This window comes from Peromyscus californicus, unplaced genomic scaffold, assembly GCF_007827085.1.
Source record: "Peromyscus californicus insignis strain IS unplaced genomic scaffold, ASM782708v3 Scaffold_24__1_contigs__length_46423439, whole genome shotgun sequence".
Taxonomy (NCBI): domain Eukaryota; kingdom Metazoa; phylum Chordata; class Mammalia; order Rodentia; family Cricetidae; genus Peromyscus; species Peromyscus californicus.
The window spans coordinates 44,588,536-44,595,268 of record NW_026294535.1 but is presented as its reverse complement, the minus strand read 5'-3'; positions in this window follow the sequence as shown (position 1 = coordinate 44,595,268).

The window sequence follows — 6,733 nt, the reverse complement described above, 5'->3', positions numbered from 1 at the left end:
CTAAGTGGAATCTCCCAAAAGCTGAGTCTGTGTGTCAGTCTCTGGAATTAAAAATGTAGCTTCTAAGCAGGGCAGTGGTGGCGCTTGCCTTTAATCCCAGCATTCGGGAGGCAGAGGTAGGTGGATCTCTGTGAGTTCTAGGCCAGCCTGGGCTACAGAGTGAGTTCCAACACAGCCAAGGCTACACAGAGAAACCCTGTCTCAAAAAACCGGAAAAAAAAAAAAAGTGGCTTTTAACATACTATGCTAATTAATCCTCAGACACTAACCCACACGCCTAGCTCAGAGTCTCTTTCTGAACATGGGTGGGGAAGTTAAGACGGCCATGATTTTAATAGCTACGGAAATTCTAGGTCCAAATATAACCAAGTGAGTGAGAACAAGAAAGGGCATTGGAGAAGGCCCTGACTTGACATCATTGTGACCTTGGGAGGATTTAAGAGGCACAGGGACAATGGTGCCCCCTGGTGGTCAAAAACAAATGGGAGCTTGCAAGTTCTTGAACCCTCTTAAAACTGTCTGCCACAGATAAAATAAACTTCCTTACTTAGTAGACAGTAGCTTGCTCTGTGTGTGTGCGCGTGTGTGCGTGTGTGCAAGAACATGTGCATGGTTTCGTGAGTCTTACATATGGTAAGCCACGAGCTACACCAAAGCCCTGTTTTTAAAACATTTAGAAGCCAGGAGTGGTGGACATGTATATAATCCCAACATCTGGGAGGTGGAAGCAGGAAGATCTGGGGTTCAAGGTCATCTTTGGTTACACAGTCTATGTTCAAGGACAGCCTGGGGTATATGAGACTCTGTCTAGAGGAAAAATTAATTTACTTTGAGGCAAAGGAATTGCCCAGGTTGGCCTAGAACTCCTGATCCTCCTATCTCAGCCACTGGAGTAGCTAGGGTCAAGGCCATGTACTACCGTGCCCAGCTGACAAAAGCTAAATGTATTTAGTGCTTACACTTCAAGTTCCTATCTAATTATAGTACATGAGTCATCTTAATTAATCCTCACAACTCTAGAATATGTAGTAATAGTACCTTTAAAGAGGAGGAAACTCAGATAAAATATCTTGCCAAGGGCCATTGCTCATAATTGGCCTAGCTAGAATTCAGACTCAAGTCAGTCTCATTCCAGAGCCCATGTCTATCTGCCGGGCTTTACTAGGTGCTGGGGATCAAATCCAAGGCACCCTGCATAGAAGGCCAGTGTTCTACCTTGGAGCCACACCCTAGTCCCAGGGATCGTCAATGGTGTCCTGGAGACATCAGCAGAATGCCTTGCTATAAAGATACTTTAAAAGATAAGAACTATGCAGTCTCACCCATCTGTAAAACCTTTGCACAACCATAACTGATATATATAACTGGAGACACCCACCCTAGCACATATACAAGATGATAAAAAAAAACCCACTTAGCAGCTAAAATGACTAAGGTGAACAAGATGGATGCCACCTTCCTTGTAATGGTAGGGATCCATACTATTGCTCAGGCTGGCTTCAAATTCCTAGGCTCAAACAATCCTTCTGCCTCAGCTTCCCAAATAGCTCGGACAATTGGCAAGTCCTACTCTACCAGCTTTACAACAGGCCACATCTTTTAGACAATTCAGCCTTGAACTCAGGATCCTCCTCCGTCATCCTCAAAACTGATGTCTGGAAAAATGATCAGAGAGTGTAATGCTTTCCTGCTACTGACTATTAGAACTCAGAACACACAAGTTCCAACTTGGAGGTCATTTCCAAACACATTTTAGAAGTATTCCTTTTACACAACTATTAGAGATGATGAGGAGACTCTACTTCATGAAGTGAGGTGTAGCAGAAAGATCACTACCTAAGGTGATCCTAGGCGGTGGAGTCTTGCTTCCTCACTGACTAGAAAGACCACTTAACCTCTCTGAGCTTCCTTCTTCAAAACCAGAGTTACCAAGATCAAAGGAAAGCATGCTGGTCACGGTGGCACCTATCTGTAATTTCATCATTTAGGAGGCTGAAGTGGGAGGACTAGACATAAACACCAGCCTGGGTTACATAGAATCCAAGACAGCTAACACTAGCACTGTATAACCGCCCCCCACACACACACACACAATATTAAGGAAAATATGCTGGTTTTTGTGGGATTGAACGTAATGTATGTTTCCTTCCCCCAGGCTATTCAACCCTGCCCAACATGGCAGCACATGGTTGTAATCGCAGAACTTGCAAGTCAGTGACAGGACAGGTCTGGCTACACAGGGAGTACCAGATCAGCCTCGCCTCATACAAACAACAAGAATTGTAATACAGAACCTTGTTTCTGCTGTCTTTTTTTTTTTTTTTTCCGAGACAGGGTTTCTCTGTGTAGCTTTGCGCCTTTCCTGGGACTCACTTGGTAGCCCAGGCTGGCCTCGAACTCACAGAGATCCGCCTGGCTCTGCCTCCCGAGTGCTGGGATTAAAGGCGTGCGCCACCACCGCCCGGCTTCTGCTGTCTTTTTTAACAGCAAAAAGTTCTAAGCAGGACATCTATAGCTTAACAGTAGATCACTAGCTTAGCACGGGCAGAGGCCTGGGTTTGATCTCCTTTAAAATATTGTTTGTTTTTTTGGACAGGATCCTACTCTATATAGCACAGGCTGATCTTGAACTTGAGATCTTCCTGCCTCCCCCTCCCAGGTGATAGGATGACAGCCTACAGTTGTACATGCCGGGAAAGACGTTTCTCTAGTGGGATTTCGTTTCATTACATAGGTCAGTTTCCAACTCATAGTTTCAAGTTCTCTGCCCACCTCAGTCTCTACATTAGCTGGATGACAGGCAGGGGACACTAGACGATACTGCTGAAGGACTCCATCTTCTTTCTACAAGAAAAACTTATTTATATGAGCCACAGGAGTGTCTAGTGCCCATGCAAGTCAGAAGAGGGCATCAGACCCTCGAAAACTAGTTAGAGAGCTGTGAGCCCCACGTGGGTGCTGGGAACCAGTGTTCCAAACTACCCTGCCACCTACCTAGCCCAGGACTCTTTTTTCATATAATAAAATCTCCTGGCTACATCCAGACTCTGTCTTTTGGAAATAGCTATTGAAGCTCTAAAATACTACTGATAAATAAATGAGAAGGCATCTAAGGCCCAAAAATATAACTTGATTTGCAAGATTAAGAATATAGGCAGCTGGGGTGGTGGTGGCGCAAGCCTTTAATCCCAGCATTCAGGGGGCAGAGGCAGGCGGATCTCTGTGAGGCCAGCCTGGTCTACAAAGTGAGTTCCAGAGGCTCCAAAACTACACAGAGAAACCCTGTCTCAAAAACAAAACAAAACAAAAGAATATAGGCTTAGCCAGGCAGTGGTGGGGCACTTCTTTAATCCCAGCACTTGGGAAAGCAGAGGCAGGTGGATCTCTGTGAGTTCGAGGCCAGCCTGGACTACAGAGTGAGTTTCAGGACAGCCAGGACTACATACAGGCTCATCAGGGAATGGTGGAATACTCCTTTAATTCCAGCACTTGGGCGGCAGAGGCAGGCGGATGTGAGTTTGAGGTTAGCTTAGTCTATAGATAAGTTTCAGGTGTGTGTGCAAGCATGCACATATGCACACACATACACTCACGCTCTGGGCTGGCTCAGCAGGTTAAAGAAAGCTCCATTCCCAGCACCACGTCAAGGCGGAAGGAACGGACTCACAAAGTTGCCCTCTGCCCTCCACACATGCCCACATATGCTATGCAAATACCCCCCACTCCCCTCCCCAGACAAGTTTTCTCTGTACCCCGGCTGTCCTAGAATTAGCTCTGTAGCCCAGGCTGGCCTCAAACTCAGAGATCCCCCTGCCTCTGCCTCCCGAGTGCTGGGATTAAAGAGTGCTGGGATTAAAGACGTGCACCACCACCTGACCATGAACACATTTTTTTTCTTTTTTTTTAAGAGTTCATTTTTGGGCTGGAGAGATGGCTCAGGGGTTAAGAACACTGGCTGCTCTTCCAGAGGTCCTGAGTTCAATTCCCAGTAACCACGTGGTGGCTCACAACCCTCTGTAATAAGATCTGGTGCTCTCTTCTGGTCTGCAGGGACACATGCAGACAGAACACTGTATATGTAAAAAATAAATACATCTAAAAAAAAAAAAAAAGGAGTTCATTTTTATGTTCTGTATATAAAGTTATTTTTTTAACATAAAAACAGGTTACAATTTAAAAGTCCAGGGTTAAACAGTAAAATAATTTCTCTGTAGAAAATAGTATAAATGATAACATTTCCCAATAAGCCCTTTTAAGCCAAATGATAGCTGAATTATACATATAAATATTGATTAGATTCTGGGATACAGAATAAACCTATCTTCATCTGTTCAGAGAGCTATGTTTTACTTAAGTTGTATACAGCAAATTTAATTCAGGCCAGCCAGGGGTACATGGTAAGACTCTGTCTCAATAATAATAAATAAAAATTAAGATTAAAATAAAGGTATTTGTAACTACTTTAGACTGGACTGAAGTCAGGAAAGTTAGACCCAGTTTTACTACTAAATTGAGAACTTCTGGATTTGTGGCTTCTCTGGACCCCATTTTATTCACCTGTATAATGAGCAGAAGTAAACTACATCAACTTCAAGTTCTTTTGCTTTTGAGACACGGCCTCACCACGTGTTCAGGCTGGCCTCGAACTTGCAATCCTCCTCCCAAACGTTAGCATTACAACTATGTACTATCATGCTTAGCCCAAGGTCTCTTTAGATCCTAAAATGCTGTAACTTTTAGAAAGATATTTATTATCTACTGTGTACGTGTACTTTGGTCACAGTGTACACATGGAGGTCAAAGGACAACTTGGGGGAGTCAGTTCTCTCCTACCAAGTGGGATCTGGGGATTGAACTCAGGTCAGTCTTGGCAGCAAGCATCTTTACCCAATGAGCCATCTTGCCAGCCCTTTTATTCTTTTTTTTTTTTTTTTTGGTTGTTTGAGACAGGGTTTCTCTGTGTAGTTTTGGCGCCTGTCCTGGATCTCGCTCTGTAGACCAGGCTGGCCTCTAACTCACAGAGATCCACCTGGCTCTGCCTCCTGAGTGCTGGGATTAAAGGTGTGCACCACCACCACCTGGCTTTATTCTTTTTTTTTTTTTTTTTTTTTTTTGAGATGAGGTCTATGAAGCCCAGCTGTCCTCCTGCCTTGTTTTTACAAACGCTGGGATTACTAGTGCGTGGCACCATACCCAGCGTTAACTGTTGTAGTTGTCATTTAATCTGAGGGGGAGGTGATACGGTAAGCAGGTAAAAGCCCTTGGCACCAAGTATGAAGACCTGAATTTGATCTCTGGACCCATACACAGTTGTCCTCTGACCTCCAAACACAGTCCACAAACAAAATAAATGTAAAATTAAAAAACAAAAAAACCCTATGTGTGTCCCCCACCACCGCAACTCCATAAAGCAACAGTAATAACAAAAAATGGAACTATTCACTCAGATGCCCTAAGGCATTCCTGAGACAAGAATGTTTCTAAACTCTGAAATATCTCATCAGGTGTTGAAGAAGTTTCAAAAGGCAGGTATCCTAGATTTTCAATACTACATCCAGGGCAGAATAGTCTACTAGATTATCAATGGCTTGCGATACATGAGAATAAAATCTTTCACGGTGGGGTTTATATGTGTGGATGTTTTGTCTGAATGTTTTTCTGTGTACCACTTGTACACCTGGTGCCCAAAGAGACCAGCAGAGAGCATCAGACCTCCTGGAACTGGAGTTACAGATGGTTGTGAACTGCCATGTGGGTGCTAGGAATTGAACCTGTGACCTCTGAAAGAACAGCTACTGATCTTAACCACTCCGCCATCCCTCCAGTGAAGTGGGGAGAGTGCTTTTGAAACAGGGTCTTACTAGGTAGCCAAAGCTGGCCTCAAATGTGGAATCCTCCTGTCTCAGCCTCACAGGTGCTGGGATTAGAGGTGTACCGTACCATACCTGGTATATTTTTTTGTTTGTTTGTTTTTAATCAGTGGATCAAAACCAGGGCTGTTCACAGGTTAGACAAATATTTTACCACTGAGCTATATCTCAAGCAAAAGAAAGATACTTTAATTGCTGTGGAATGGTCTGTATGTCAAATGTGTTGCTGATTGGTCAATAAATAAATCACTGATTGGCCAGTTTCCAGGCAGGAAGTATAGGTGGGACTAACAGAGAGGAGAATTGAGAGAACAGGAAGCTGGGAGAGAGAGACACTGCTAGCCGCCACGATGAGAAACAGCTTGTGAAGATGCCGGTAAGCCACGAGCCACGTGGCAAGGTATAGATTTATAGAAATGGATTAATTTGGGCTGGAGAGATGGCTCAGAGGTTAAGAACACTGACTGCTCTTCCAGAGGTCCTGAGTTCAATTCCCAGCAACCACATGGTGGCTCACAACCATCTGTAATGAGATCTGGCGCCCTCTTCTGGCCTGCAGACATACATGCAGGCAGAACATTGTATGCATAATAAATAAATCTTTAAAAAAAAAAAAGAAAAAAAAAATAAAAAAAAAAAAAAAAAAAGAAATGGATTAATTTAAGCTGTAAGAACAGTTAGCAAGAAGCCTGCCACGGCCATACAGTTTGTAAGCAATATAAGTCTCTGTGTTTACTTGGTTGGGTCTGAGAGGCTGTGGGACTGGCGGGTGACAGAGATTTGTCCTGACTGTGGGCCAGGCAGGAAAACTCTAGCTACACTTTAATTGCTGCTGTTTGCATTAAACGCCAGCAAGTAAGGTC